Raw genomic sequence first — 16,400 nt, forward strand, 5'->3', positions numbered from 1 at the left:
GGGGTAAAGTCAGGGGTTGAGGTTAGGTTTAGAGTTAAGGTAAAAGGTTAGGGTTAAGGTAAAAGTTGAGGTTAAGTATGAGGGGTAAGGTGAAGAATTGGGGTTAGGTTTAGAGTTTTAGGGTTTAGAGTCGTGTTTAGGTTCTTCAGTTTGAGTTTTAAGATTGGTTCTTAAGGTTAGGGCAAAGGTCGAGCTCTAAGGACACGGTTAATGTGTTTTAAGGTTAGGTAAGGGTCAACGGGTAAAGTTGAGTTTAGGCGTGTATAGTATAACTGGTGGAGACTCGGAGGTTAAAGGTTAGGTGGATTGGTGTAACCAAGCAGGAAGCAGAACTGTAAGGGGGGGGTGTGGATACACCAAGAACCCTTACTCACCTGGATAGGCGAGTCTGCAAACCTACCCATCACTCCATTAAGTGGGAGTGTCAGGAGGTGGAGAGGCCTAATTCAAAATAAAAGTATAACTTAAAGGTAAATTGGAGGTAAGTATGAGGTAAGTAGCTCCTAGTCTCAACTTGAAAATGTATTCACGTTTGACTCTTGTGAGATTGCAGCGGTTAATTGTTCGGTAGGCGAGAAGGGAAAGGTTTTCTTTGAAATCTGTTTCCTGGTTTGAATGAGGCCTTTGGTCTATATGGCTTTGGATAATGTTCTAAAATTCAATATAATTGTATTGGACTGCGCTTTCGTTGAAAGGGAAATAGAGCGTATAGTTTGGGAAAGAGTTCTTACTAATTATATTTAAATAATGCCCGTAGTCAAATGATAGGAAATTGTGGTAGTTAAATAACTAAATACTTATTTATTTAATTATTAAATTATTAAATTAAATTTAATTTAATATTATTTTTATTTAATTGTAATTAATTTTTTTAATTAATTTTGGGCCGTCAGGAAGGGTTTGTCATCCATCAGACGATGTTTATGACAATAGGCCCTTATCACATCATTGGCCCCTAATTTTTAACCCCTTCAGACCCTCGGTTTTATCAATTATATCAATTCTTAGGGGAGATTAATGCTATTTTTAGTGAAGTACCGAGTCACGGAATTCTTCGGGGCTCAGTTAGTGGGTCTTGTTGCTGTCCTTTATTATGGGCATTTTGGCATGGACCAAGATGTCCTTCAGGTTAGGGTTTCTCTTGTAGGCCGAAACTATTCTCATGGTTCGTTTCGCCTGGGTGTTCTCCAAGATTCTCTCGAGGTTTGGTTTGGCCATTTTGTTAGTTTTTATGGCGAAGGAAGAGTAGGTGGCGACAAAAGGGATAACGGTTATCCCGTTGTCAGTCCTTGTGTGAACCTTTGGGTTTCTTGGTCTTCCCTGTGTCCTCCTCTGAATGTTCCTAAGAGTCGTCCTGTTGTAGCCCCTCTGTCTTAGGGCGTTAAAAAGGGTGAAGACCGCTTTTTCGTAGTCTGGTTTTTGGGAGCAAATTCTCTCAAAGCGGATTAATTGAGATTTTATTATTCCCTGGAATGTGTGTGTGGAGTGGAAGCTGGAGCGGTGCAAAAGTGCGTGTGAGTCTGTAGGTTTAAAATAAACCTTAGTGTCCAGTCTGCCTGTAGTGTTAAAGTCGGCCCCCTTGTAGGTGGTGACATCAAGGAAATCAATTTCCTTAAGGTTAGTCACTGCTTTAACCTTGATCGAGGGGTGGTGGTTGTTCAGTGTGTCCAGGAACATTAGAAACTCCGACTCTAAGTAAGGCCAGGTTCCCCATATGTCGTCCAGATAACGGAAGTAATGTGGGGGTCGCCTGGAACATTGGGGAAGAATAGTTTCTTCCCACGCGGCCATGTATATGTCCGCGTATGCGGGGGCAAACTTCTTGCCCATCGCTGTCCCTTTGGTCTGAAGATATTGTCTTCCGTTGAATTCGAAGTCATTTTTAGTCACTCAATTCCAGTAACCTGAGAATGTATTGGTCTGGTCGGGTCTTGTCTGGGAACTTGTTAAGGGTTTCCCTAATGGCTTTCATGCCCATCTCCGTGTCAATGTTTGTGTAGAGACTCCACGTCCATGGTGAAGAGCATGCAGGGTTCTTCCACAGAGATGGATTTGACCTTTTGTAGGAAGTCTTAAGTGTCCTTAAGGTAACTGTCGTGTTGGTTGGAGAGTGGGTTTAAGTAATAGTCTAATAATATCTAATAATCTAAGTATCTATTTGATAACTCTCACTACCACAATCTGATATTATTGGTCGTCCTGCAGGTGTTATGAATGGGACTGGCCAGGTTTCCGGGGCTTTGTGGATCTTTGGAAGAAGGTAGAATTGTCTTTTGCGCGGTTTTGGCGTGCTAAGGTAGCATCGTTGCTTTACCGTTATTACTTTGTCACGTACCATTGCGTTCAGGATTTGATTTACTTGTTTAGCTGTCTCCCCGTAGATTGGGGTTTCCAGCGGGATGTAGTGCCTGGTGTCATTGAGTTGTCTGAGGGCCTCCTGGATGTAATCACTCCTGTCGAGGATGACTGTCGAGCCGCCCTTGTCCGCTGGTTTGATGATTATGGATGTGTTTTTCTTAAGTGCTGCTAATGCATATATATAGTCTCAAAAAAAGTGTATATTTTATTACATTGTTTTATATATATATATTGCCATGATGTATATTCTATTACATTGTTTTATATATATATTGTTAATACTTTTTTTTTTTTTTTGTGTGGATATTGTATAGTTTATTCTCATTCTTATTCTTTTTTTAGTCTGCTACTGTTGTCGGGAGTTTTGCACATAAGAATTTCACGAACCGATTATACTTGTATAAAAGGGGATGTGACAATAAAAACTTGAAACTTGAAACTTGCCTGTCTTTCCTCTGGGCTCAGGTTATCCTTATCCTGTTGTCGAGGGATGTCCCTCATCGTGGAGCGGTCTGCCTCGATAAGGTAAAGGAGATCAAGAGGGAGCGTTGCTAATTCTGGTTCCCAGACTGACTGTGGTTGGAATGGTGGGGGTTTTGTTCTTGGTTGACCGCTAAAGAAGGTGTGAAGTTTAAGCCGGCGATGATACGTTTTTAGCTGGGTTAGTGACTCCTGTTCTTGTTTGGGATTATTCTTGGAGGTTGGGACAAATGAAAGGCCTTTTTCTAGTAGTTTTTGTTGTGCCGGGTTCAAATGGAATGAGGTTGAAAGATTAATGACTGAGTTGTGCATCGTTATGGTTGGAGCTGCGGCAAGAGGTGTTGCTTCTCCAATGCATCCAGATTTGTTTACCCGTCTGTTGAATTAGACAATTTACTAAAGCAATATGTAAATTAGGATTTACTAATATACCATAACTTCATACATGTTGTTATAGAATGTGTGTTATTGTTTAATAATTTACAATATTGTTTGGTAAGTGTCTGTGTATTATTACCTTCGCATTGAAAATGCCGGAAGGTTATGTTTTGATCGCCGTGTATTTATTTATTTATTTATTTGTATGCGTGTTATTCGCAAATCTCAAAAAGTATTGAACCGAATCGCATGAAATTTGGTGGGATGATTGTTTATTATCCGGGGACCAGTTGATTAGATTTTGGGATCGATCGGGTCAAAGGTCATGAACAGGTCAAAATCTTTCGCAGAACTCAAAAAGTATTGAACCGAATCGCATGAAATTTGGTGGGATGATTGTTTATTATCCGGGGACCAGTTGACTAGATTTTGGGATCGATCGGGTCAAAGGTCAAGGTCAAAGGTCATGAACAGGTCAAATGTTCTTGAATTGCCTGAAATTTGGTGGGATGATTGGTTATTATCCGGGGACCATTTGATTAGATTTTGGGATCAATCGGGTCAAAGGTCAAGGTCAAGGTCATGGAAAGGTCAAACTCTTTTTTTACCATAGCACGATACATTTTTGTCCAATTGGCATGCAACTAATGCCAAAATGTTCATAATTCAATGCCCAATCTTGTGATATGCGAAGGTATGCGCTCTACCGAGTGCCCATTCTAGTTGTTTAATGCATTGCTGTAACACACTGGTAAAGATGAATCTCTTTGTGTGCCAAGAAAACAGATCAGTGGCAGCAAGGAATCCCCCCCCCCCCCCGGCATGGAGAGAGCCCCTGAAGGAGACCCCATTCATGCAGTGGACCGCATGTCAGAGGGCAAATGGTGGCCGGAGTGATGACATCATGTGGATATGCAAATCTACCAACAGCCAGACGGCTCGGCCAATGAGCGAATTGGGGAAAGGTGTAACCAAGACAATGTATCCAATGAGAAGTGGATATTTCCCCTGGGGCCGGACGCCCGGGAAATACAAAATGAACTTTCGGATGCTGCCGAGACACTTTTTTAGGTGGAGCGAGAGACAGTTAACTACAATTGGTATAGCCAGGAGTGGTCTGTGGATTGTGAAGCCTTAGAAGTCCTCGGCCGAGAATTTATACTCTGTATCTGAACAGTTATTAGTTATTATCAACGATTGGTAATACTTTTTATTAAATACATTTTATTAGAACTTTTCGACTCCGGACATTTACTTCGGTTCAGCACCAGGGGGTTTCTGAATACTTAACAGTTTGGTGACTGCCCGACGTGATTCCTTGGTCTTTTGGACCGGGGAGGAACCGAGTTGAACATCTGGAAGGATCACTCTCCCCCACTCACACGAGGCCTCTTAAAAAGGGTAAGCAGAACCCATTGTTTCAAACTGAATTCTGCATAGTTTATCATAGACAACATTAGGTGTGAGTGGAGAAGAGGTGGTCTCGAAAGATAAATAAATTGTTAGTGTTAAAACTAAACGCATAAATCTTGAAATAACTGTTGATGATCGGAGTATAAACTGTTGCATGCTAGAGTCCTTTTTATAGGATAGAGTCCTTCTCGAGGGGATAGGGTGTCCTTTTTAGAGGATATGGTGACCTTTTTTTGAAAAGGATAGAGTGTCGTCGTCGAATGTACTCATTTATTAAACAGGGACATTAAGCCCCTGGTTTTGCTGAGTGGGTGTAACATAAAGCTTGAGAAGTCTGTGCGGGGAAGAGTTACGTTTTTTAAGACGACGGTCTGACTTATAGTCTCCTTAGAATCTGCATGGGTGACGAACGAGATAAAAACCACAACCCGAAGGAGCTGAGCTAGCATTAGCTGGCAAGACGCTATTGAAGCAGAATAGTTACCAGCGCTCTTCGCTGAGGAAAGAACGTGTAGTTAAAAAAAAAAAAAAAAAAAAAAAACCAGCATGGCGGAAAACAGGAAGTAGGACCGAGCGGTCGAGAGAGTACAGCACCTAGAATAGGAAATAGCGCCCCTGGGTGGTAGGGAGTACTTATTACAACGTACCCCCAGTGGGCTTAGAGAGTACTGCAGGGACTAACCCTCTATAGCACCATCGTGTGTCCACATTTTGAATTACAACAAGAGCGATAATTTGCACCACTGTGTCCAATTTAGGTATTACAACTTACCAGACTGTACTCAACTGTTTTTGCCATAGCTGACACACACACTTTAGCAACTAAACTGATGCTCACATACACCATCACATAAGCAGAGCAAGTTTGTTTGCATAAGCATATTTTAAGGTGCTTCTGTCAGAGAGTACAGAAACCCACTCACAGCTTTGGCCACACGCTTGATCTTGTTCTTACTTATGGCGTTGACATTGAGCATTTGAACGTCTTCCCACAGAATCCTCTTCTGTCAGACCACAACCTCATAACTTTTGAATTTATACTACCGGAGTGTACTCCGTTAGTCAAAAATTTCTACACCAGATGTCTAACTGACAGTGCTGTAGCTAAATTTAAAGAAGCGATTCCTTCTGTATTTGATTCGATACCACGTCTCAATATAACAGAGGACTCCTGGTCTAACTTTAGTCTGTCCCAGATTGATCATCTTGTTGACAGTGCCATAGGCTCTCTGAGAATGACACTGGACTCGATAGCCCCTCTGAAGAAGAAGACAGTGAGGAAGAGGAGGTTTGCTACCTGGTATAACCCTCAGACCCGCAAACTGAAGCAAGCGTCACGAGCTTGAACGCATATGGCGTTCAACTAATCTCGAAGAATCCCGCTTAGTTTGGCGAGATAGTCTTAAAACATATAAGAAGGCCCTCCGTAATGCCAGAGCAGCCTATTACTCAACAATAATAGAAAAAAATAAAAACAACCCCAGGTTTCTCTTCAGCACTGTAGCCAGGCTGACAGAGAGTCACAGCTCTGTGGAGCCGAGCATTCCTATAAACCTCAGTGGTAATGACTTTATGAACTTCTTTAATGAAAAGATTTTAACTATTAGGGACAAGATTAATATTCTCTTGCCCATAACCAGTGCCAATCTGTCCTCAAGTGGAATGGCCTTGGAAACCGCTGTATGCCCTGGTGTATATTTGGAGGGATTTTCTCCTATCAACCGTGACCAATTATTTTCAACGGTTTCTACTTCGAACACGTCTACCTGTCTCTTGGACCCCATCCCGACGAGGCTGCTTAAAGACGTTTTGCCTTTAATTGGCGGCTCTCTATTAGATATTATCAATGTGTCTCTGCGAACAGGCCACGTACCACACTCCTTCAAGGTGGCTGTTATTAAACCTCTCCTGAAGAAGCCCACTCTGGATCCAGAGGTATTGGCTAACTACAGACCGATCTCTAACCTCCCCTTCCTCTCCAAGATCCTTGAGAAAGTGGTCGCAAATCAGTTGTGCGACTTTCTACAGCAGAATAGTTTATTTGAGAAATTTCAATCAGGATTTAGAAAACACCACAGCACCGAGACGGCACTGGTGAAAATTACAAATGACCTCTTAATGGCAGCAGATAAAGGACTCCTCTCTGTCCTGGTCTTGTTAGACCTTAGTGCTGCATTCGACACCATTGACCATGACATCCTGTTACAGAGACTGGAGCAGTCGATTGGCATTTCAGGCACGGCACTAATTTGGTTTAAATCCTATTTATCAGATCGATCTCAGTTTGTATTTGTAAACGATGACGCCTCGATAACCACCAACGTTAATCACGGAGTTCCACAAGGTTCTGTGCTTGGACCAATTTTATTTACCTTATACATGCTTCCTTTGGGCAATATTATCAGGAAACACTCCATAAACTTTCATTGTTATGCAGATGACACTCAACTATATTTATCGATAAAACCAGAGGAGAGCAACCAACTCTGTAAAATTCAAGCATGTCTTAAAGACATAAAAACATGGATGACCTGCAACTTCTTGATGTTAAACTCAGACAAAACCGAAGTAATTTTAATCGGCCCTGAGCACCTCAGAGATCAATTATCTGGTGATGTGGATTCTGTAGACGGCATTGCCCTGGCATCCAACACCACTGTAAAGAATCTTGGCGTTATCTTTGATCAGGACTTGTCCTTTAACTCCCACGTAAAGCAAATCTCAAGGACTGCATTCTTTCATCTACGTAATATTTCAAAAATCAGGCACATCTTGTCTCAAAAGATGCAGAAAAATTGGTTCACGTTCGTTACTTGAGACTGGATTACTGCAACTCCTTATTAGCAGGCTGCTCTAATAAATCTCTTAGGTCCCTCCAGTTGATCCAGAATGCTGCAGCTCGTGTTCTCACTAAAACTAAGAAAAGAGATCACATCACTCCTGCACTAGCTGCTCTGCACTGGCTCCCAGTAAAATCAAGAATCACTTTTAAAATTCTTCTCTTAACCTACAAAGCCTTGATTGGTGATGCTCCATCATATCTTAAGGAGCTTGTCGTACCATATTGCCCCACTAGAGAGCTCGCTCACTAAATGCGGGACTACTTGTAGTTCCTAGAGTCTTAAAAAGTAGAATGGGAGCCAGAGCCTTTGGTTATCAAGCTCCTCTTTTATGGAACCAGCTTCCAATTTCAGTCCGGGAGGCAGACACAGTCACCTCGTTTAAGAGTAGACTTAAGACCTTCCTCTTTGACAGAGCTTATAGTTAGGGCTGAATCAGGTTTGCCCTGGTCCAGCCCCTTGATATGCTGCTATAGGCTTATAGCTGCCGGGGGACGTTTAGGATGCACTGAGTACCTATCTCCTCTTTTTACTCTCCTGAAGGATGAATTTTCATCTCTCAATCACACGTTACTAAGTCTACTTTCTCCCGGAAGTCCTTTTGACTTCCGTCTCATGGGGTCATCGGACCCTATGAGACGGCATAGATCCTATCTGCCTGATGGATCGTCTGGGTCGTGGAAATCCTGCTCATGACTACGCCACTGTCCTGTTGAGACTCTGCCCACTCCTCCTCCCCACCGCCATCTGCCTGATGGATCGTGGAGGTCTCCATCGTGGAATATGCCTACTATGAACTATTCATACACTCTGTCATATTCATTGAATGTATTTTAACTCTAAATCTGTCCTTCTGTACACATTACATCTATTGCATCTGTCCATCCTAGGAGAGGGATCCTCCTCTGTTGCTCTCCTGCAGGTTTCTTCCCTTTTTTTCTCCCTGAAGGGTTATTTGGGAGTTTTTCCTGGTCCGATGTGAGGTTTTGGGGCAGGGATGTCTATGTGTACAGATTGTAAAGCACTCCGAGACAAATTTGTAATTTGTGAAATTGGGCTATACAAATAAACTGAATTGAATTCACATAAAACCATTGAAGGTAGCGGCTGAGAACATTCATTTAAATAGGATTGTAACTTAATAGTTTGAATCATTTTTATCTAGCTTGGTGAATGACTTTGATTTGATTTTGGATGAATGAATGCTGGGTTGACTGCTGCATTTTGTTTGATGAATGTTTTTGATTGAGATAAAGTTTAAAACAACTTGATGCATTGATTTGTTTGTTGTTTGATTGAGAGATTGACGATCATTTTAACAACAATATAACTGAATTGCAGTGACTGTTGAATTGCACTGCACAACCTTTTTCCCCTTACCTAACCGTATTTTGTACAATCGCACCACATTTGCATTTTAGACACAGTGTAAAAAGGTTTCAATTTCCAAATTTTAATTTTTTAGAAGTTTTTATGCATTTACATCTCCTCATATTAAGTCTATCAGTACCTGATCTTCTCAACAATGCCGGAATCTGCTTCAACCGACACTCCAGGCACTTGGATCGAGAACGTCCTCCAGGCTGCTATGTATATGGTACAGCAATCAGACAGACCGAGTGACTACAAGACGCTGAGGAAGCACGTTCAGCAATGGCATGCAGAGGGTTTACTCGACATAACAACCCAGGACGGCCCAACAGAAGACCAACAGCTGATGTTTATGAAGGTGCTGAAGCTGCGACACAAAGCAGCGCAAGAACAGCAGAAGGAGAAAACTTGGTTCAAGTCCCGATCGACAGACGTCGCCAAGACTGGTGATGCTGTGGTCCAGGCGAGACGCCTGCTACATGAACTAACGGTGCAGGAGGACAGAAAAGCCAGGAAACAACAGGGCCTGCAGAAAGGAACAGCAGCCCCGAACGCTCTCAAAGAAGAAGCTCCCCCGACTGAGACCCTGCATAAAGAGGCAGCCCCGGAACCAAGGCCATCAAGCCCAGCCCCCACCCCCTCCATCTACCCCAATTTAGATCAGTACCCTCCCCCATACGCCACACCTAGGCGTGAAGCCCCCCACCTTATGGCCCCAGTAGTTGAACTCAAAGGAGGCAGAGTTGAGTTTGAGTACAGCACAGACCTTACTGCAGACAGCAAAGGAACCACAGACCTACTTAGCATGGTCACACAGCTGCAGAAGGATTTAGCTGAGTCCAGGGCAAGGGAGCGACAGCGAGAGGGAGAGGAGGAAAGAGTTAGACATCAGGAGGAGGAGAGATGGGAGTCTAGGCTTTTAGAGAGAAAGAGAGAAGAAGGAAGCCCAGAAAGATCATCTTATTGTGCCCTCCCCGACCAAGATCGTCCCCATAGACAAAACTGGGAAAGTGAAACCAGACCCCTCCCCAACTCTTTAATGCCACTAACCCAGCGCAAATGGAGTAATAGTGCCCCCTTTTCCCCACCTCCAGCTGCGACCCCCCTTCGCAAACACCCAGCCAACCTAGGCTACGCAGCAAGAGGGGGAGCCAGATCATCGATCCAGGCCCCTGCATCACCCCCCCCTCCACCTGAAGAAGATCGCCACCTGCTTAACTTTACTGGCAAAATAGCCCTACCTGAATGCTGGAGCAGAGACAAAGGCCCTCAAGGAACGCAAAGTAGGCTCCGGGGAAGATCTAACATCAAGTCCGGGACTACAAGTTCACATGCACAAAAGTCAGGCGAGGAAAGTGAAAAAGAGGAAAGCGAAGAAGAGGAAAATAAGACCCACTTACAGGCCCCAATCCTGACTCTGGCAGATGGACGGAAGCAATACCATCCATACACCCCAAAAGACATCCCCTTAGTGCTGGAAAAACTGCCCCCGTTGATGTCAGGAGGAGCCCCTTGGATAAGAGCCCTCAATGCAGCCACCATGGGCACGTCACTGGCTGTGGGTGACATGAGAGCCATCCTGGTTCAGTGTTCCAGCCTGTTAGAAATGCAGGATGTGCAGAGACAAGCTGGATGCGAGCGGCACCAAGATGGTGTGGAGATGGCAAATTTGGGACCAAACCTGTTTGACGCTATCAGAGCCAAATGGCCCTTTCATCCTGACCTCGCCAATTTAGACAGCATCAAACACATCCCAGGAGAAGAAGCTATGGTCTACCTAAAGAGAGCAGCAAACGCATGGGAAGCAGGCACAGGATCCAGACATGACCTGAACCCCGCCACCATGGCTCTATGGAAGAATGCCGTGGTTCAGGGATTACCAACACCTGCGATGATCAAGATGAGAGAAACAGCTGGACTAAAGAATGCCACTATAGAAGTCTGGCAAGAGCACATCACCCTCCAATTACAGCTCCAGCAGGAAAAATCTAAAGAGGATGAGGAAGGAAAATTAAAGATGGAGCTGAGGCTGTTGAAGATGCAGTTGGCAGAAAAGGATGATGCTGCAGCGAAGAAAAACGTTAAGCCCCATAAACAAATGTCAGCCATGGAAGACATCACACGAATTGAAGAAATAGTGGAAAGAGCTCTGGCAAAGAAAAACGATGCCAAGAAAGAAGACCAGCAACAAGAAGAACCTGTCCCTTGGACGCCAAGTGGACCACCCAGAAGAGGAGGCTTCCGAGGCAATGGAGATGAATACGACCAGACATGTTACAACTGTGGCAAAACGGGGCACTGGTCCAAGGAATGTTACCAGCCACCTCGACGAGGAAGAAGTTGACTGCAACATGCATCCACCTTGAGTTTTCTGAATCAAAGGTTGTTTCAGAAAAAGGAGGGATAGAAGAGATAGCTGAGGTGCTACAGCTCAAGGGGCGAGCAGGTTGCACAAGGCAACTGGGATCCCTGTAATGTGTCACGAGCTCGAGGTCAACACAGAACAAGGCGTTCACACATTTTTTGACCTCAAAGTACATTCTCCATGACGGCCACAAAAGATGGTCTCAAGTCAGAGATTGAAAGCAGAAGATGCAGAGACAGTTGTGACTGGTACCGAGATGTGGCGTTCGAGGAGTGATCAGGTCTGACTGGCACACAGCTTTGCAACCAAACACTTAACTCATTCAGAAACAAGTACCTACATGAAGAAATATATCTAGAGAACACATTCAGATTCACAGGAGCAGACTATCGCCCAGGGAGGGGATAGCAGAGTTCATGGTGTGGCTTTGGAGAATGTTTGGGAAATGAACTAACCAGAGTTAAGTTTTTCTTTGAGCAGGTAACCGGAGCCCCACCAGGAGCCAGTGGACTAAGTCCAGGCGAATGGGGTGCTCTGGGGTCATTGCAAGGACCTCAGAGCACCCTCGGTGTAAGTGGTCTCACAGTGACACCATTTCACATTTTTGTAAAAATGTTCATATTTTGTTTTATTCTGAGACATTAGAGCGAGAGTTAGGACTGCAACATAGGAAGATGTGTACAGACATCGACTCTCACTGCTCACTGTCTCCTGTCATTAATGGCACCTCGATGTGCAAATGTTTTGTTTTTTCCCCATAAGCTGTTTTAGGGGTTCGAGCACGAGAAAGGAGGGTGCTGGACAAATACCTGCCTGCTATCAGATCCTAGTAGGATTTGAATATTTCTATGCCCTAGTCAAGGGCCACATATAGGATCAATTACATTTATCATAACCAGTAAAGATAAATAAAGTTAGATTGGATAAGTAATTGAGACTCTGTTGGACGACGGATGGCCATTTAATAGATGATTCCTCCCACACGGGGTGAGAAGCTGTTCCTCCGACTCAGTTAAAGATTGCGAATTCAAGCCTAGAAAGTATTAGATACTTATTAAATATAGAAATTAAAATATAGACAATTTTTCATAGTCAAGTGTCACATTCTGTATAGAGCCGGCCTAGTGGCCGCTGTGTTGTGTTGTGTTTTCTCATTCCCTTCAACAGCTACACCTGACGCTCCAGCATCGTCCATCGTGTGCTGACTGCCTGCTGTGAGGACCTGCCATGAGGAGCTGCCCACAGGAGCATCAGACACCATCATCACCTGGCTCAGAGAGACTGAGGAGCAGACGGAGAGCCATCCTGAGGACCCCTGCGAGGCCATTCGGAGCAGAGGACAGAAGCAGAGGGTTCAGATACCTACTCGTGATGGTTGACAGATATACTCGATGGGTTGAAGCGATCCCCTGCAGGAAAGAGGATGCAAAGACTGTTGTGAAATGGCTAAAGAATGAGCTGATACCAAGATATGGTGTTCCGAGGAGAATCAGGTCTGACAATGGCCCCCAGGAAACCGTTCCAGGAGTCCGAGAGAAGAAGAGACCGCGGAGTCAGACATCCCAGATGTCAGACAGAGCCCAGAGTGGAAACCATACTTCATAATTCTCTTTCACAGCGACCTGCCTCTCCATTACCAACCTCCATCTGTACCTGCTGTGTTGGCCTCACCATCAGATGAGCTCCGCCCACACCGAAACAGGTAGTATGAACAAGATGCCATGCGACTAATAACTTGCTTGCTCTGATGTGTATTTCCAAGATAATTAAGGAACTGGAGACATGGAGGATGAGGACTGAGGAGAAGAACATTTTGGAAAGGAGAAGGACAAAGCAGAGACCGAAGCAGAAACTGGAGAAGGACACACACACACACACACTGAGATAATGCAGGACTGAAATCTGTTTTATAACTTGAAAAGTAGAAACATCTACCTCTGAGACTTTAGGATTGGAATTAAAACATTGAATTGAACCACAAAGAGAAAAATACTTCATTGTAATGATAAATAATAATTCACTACATAAGATGTTTACACTATGGAATAGTGTAAAAGGAGGGATTGTTGAATTAGACAATTTTCTAAAGCAATATGTACATTAGGATTTACTAATATACCATAACTTCATACATGTTGTTATAGAATGTGTGTTATTGTTTAATAATTTACAATATTGTTTGGTAAGTGTCTGTGTATTATTGTTTAATGCATTGCTGTAACACACTGGTAAAGATGAATCTCTTTGTGTGCCAAGAAAACAGATCAGTGGAAGCAAGGACCGGTTAGTGGTTCTACGGGAGGCAGGGGGCTGTTTAGGAGTCCCAGGGTCGATGTTAAGGCCCAGGATCCGTAGGTCCTCTGTGGAACTGCTAAAAACCTCTGGGTTGATCCTTTTGTACCTCCTGTTGTGGCAACCCGGGGGACTTGGAGGTGAGAGTCGGTATAAAATCAGGAGACTCAGAGACGTAGCGCAAAATAAAGTGTATTTTAATAAAACGTATAGGAGAAGGGGGAATGGGCATCTAACGGCAACAAAGGATTCTTCCCGGTCGGGGTCTTTGGTCTTAGGTCTCACACCTGGTGTGAGACGTTCCGATCTCCTGTATGGGCAGAGCAGAGGAGAGAGGTGAGAGGGTCCAGTTACCTCCGGTCTGTGGCATCCTCTCCTGAGGTTCCAACGTTCCTTCTTCTCTCCTGTTCATGCAGCTCTCCCCTGATGCCTTCCAGTGGAGGGTAGATATAGTCTGTGTCTCTCATCAGCTGATGGGCTGCAGGTGTGACCACTCCCATGTGCCAATTGGCTGTAGCACCTGCACTGGGAAGTACGCCCCGTGGATCACTTCCCCCAACCTGAGCTTTGGGATCCGCCTCCTGGGCCTTGTCTGCTCTCCTTTTCCCCCTGGTCTGCCATACACCCCCTCCACTAGCTCCAGGTGGCGGCGGGGAGCGTCAACCAAACAGCATTCATATCTCCTTGACAGGGCATCTGCATTTCCATGGGCTTTTCTGGACCTGTGCTCAACAGAAAAATTAAAGTTTTGCAACTCCAAGAACCACTGTGTAACCCGTGCATTAGTGTCCTTGGCTGTTGACATCCATCTTAATGGTGCATGATCCATTATCAGGGTGAATTTTCTGCCGAGGAGGTAATATTTTTGCTTGGTTAGCGCCCATTTAATTGCTAGACATTCTTTCTCAACGGTCGAATAGTTCCTTTCATGTTTCAGAAACTTACGGTTAATGTAAGTCACTGGGTGTTCCTCCCCTCCCTTGACCTGGGACAGCACAGCTCCAACCCCTGATCCTGAGGCATCTGCATGGACAACGAACGTGTCCCCAAAGCTTGGTGTACTTAAGACCGGCTCGGTGCACAAGGCTTTCTGAAGGGTTTCAAACGCTTCGTCCGCTTCAGCACTCCAGAGTACATGGTGCGGGTAGGCATCACATTTTGAGATTTCATTTACTTTCCTAAAATCGTTGCAGAATCTCTCAGTGCCGTCCGGTTTGGGGATTAGGACAATGGGGCTTGACCAGGCACTATGAGATTTCTCAATAATTCCCATTTCCAACATCTTTCTCACCTCTTCTTTGATGGTCTTCCTCTTTGCCTCTGGGATGCGATAGGGCCGAAGCCTCACCTTCTTTCCTGGCTCGGTGATTATGTCATGTTGGATCACATGGGTGCATCCCGGAAGGTCGGAGAACACATCCTGGAACTGACTGGTCAGCTCGAACATGTCTTGCCGGTGGGCCGGCCCCAACTGGGGGCCTAGAGGTACCTGTGAAGCAACAGGATTGGGGACTTCGACAGTAAATGTTGGTAGCGGAAACATTGTCAGGGGCGTGCCATTTCTTTAGCAGATTGATGTGATAGAGTTGGCAGGGTTTCCTTCTCCCAGGATGTCTCACCTTGTAGTTGACCTCGCTCACCTTTTCGACCACTTCATAGGGCTCATGCCACTTGGCAAGGAACTTGCAGTCGGCCGTTGGCACCAGGACCAGTACAAACTCACCGGGCTGGAACTCCCGCACTTGAGCTTTCCGGTTGTAGATTCGGGCTTGAGCCCGTTGTGCTTGCTGCATATGCTCCCGCACTATAGGCCATATTTTACCCATCCTGTCTTGCATCTGGTCCACATACTCAATCATAGAGCGGTGGGGTGATGGCTATTATTCCCAGGCTTCTTTAGCCAGATCCAGCAGGCCCCTGGGTTTCCGTCCATACAGCAGCTCAAATGGCGAAAACCCTGTGGAAGCTTGGGGGACTTCTCTGATTGAAAACAAGACATAGGGGATTAATTGGTCCCAGTTTTTTCCATCTGCATCAATAGTCTTTCGCAACATTTGTTTTAGGGTCTTATTGAAGCGTTCTACCAGGCCATCCGTCTGCGGGTGGTACACTGATGTTCTTATTTGGCTCACCTTCAACAGCTTGCACATTTCCTTCATTACCCTTGACATGAAGCAGCTTCCCTGGTCCGTTAGGACCTCTTTTACAATGCCTACTCGACTACACAGGAGGAATAGTTCTTTGGCGACAGCCTTAGCACTTGCGGTGCGTAACGGGAATGCCTCTGGGTAGCGGGTAGCATAGTCCACGATGACCAGGATGTAACGATGTCCCCTACTGGACTTCGGCAGGGGTCCTATGATATCCATGGCCACTCTCTGGAAGGGAACATCAAATAAAGGTAACGGGATCAAGGGATTCTGATATTGTACCTTTGGCGCAGTCTTCTGGCACTCCCGGCAGCTTCTGCAGTAATCCTGGACAGCCCTCTTCACGCCTGGCCAGTAGAAGCGGCCCAGGATTCTGTCATAGGTCTTCTCTACTCCCAGATGAGCTCCCAACAGGTGTGAATGGGCCAAGTACAACACTTTTGGAAGATAGCGTTTAGGGACCAACAACTGTTCAACAACAAGTTCCCCCAGCTTAGCTACCCTATATAGGAGTCCCTTTTTCACAGAGAAATGGGGGAAGGGGGTAACACTCACCCCTTCTGCAGGATTCCCCTCGATCACCGTCAGGTTCTGTCTGGCTTGTTCAAGGTTGGGGTCTTCCAACTGTGCGGTCCCAAACTGTCCTGGGCTGACAGCATTTTCCTCTTCGGCCATGGGGAACTCAGAAAACACTTCGTTTGATGAGGCCTCAGTCGGTGGTGGGTCCTCCCTTGCTGGGACCTCTGCTGGGGA

Source organism: Pseudoliparis swirei, chromosome 21 (genome assembly GCF_029220125.1).
Source record: "Pseudoliparis swirei isolate HS2019 ecotype Mariana Trench chromosome 21, NWPU_hadal_v1, whole genome shotgun sequence".
Lineage (NCBI taxonomy): Eukaryota > Metazoa > Chordata > Actinopteri > Perciformes > Liparidae > Pseudoliparis > Pseudoliparis swirei.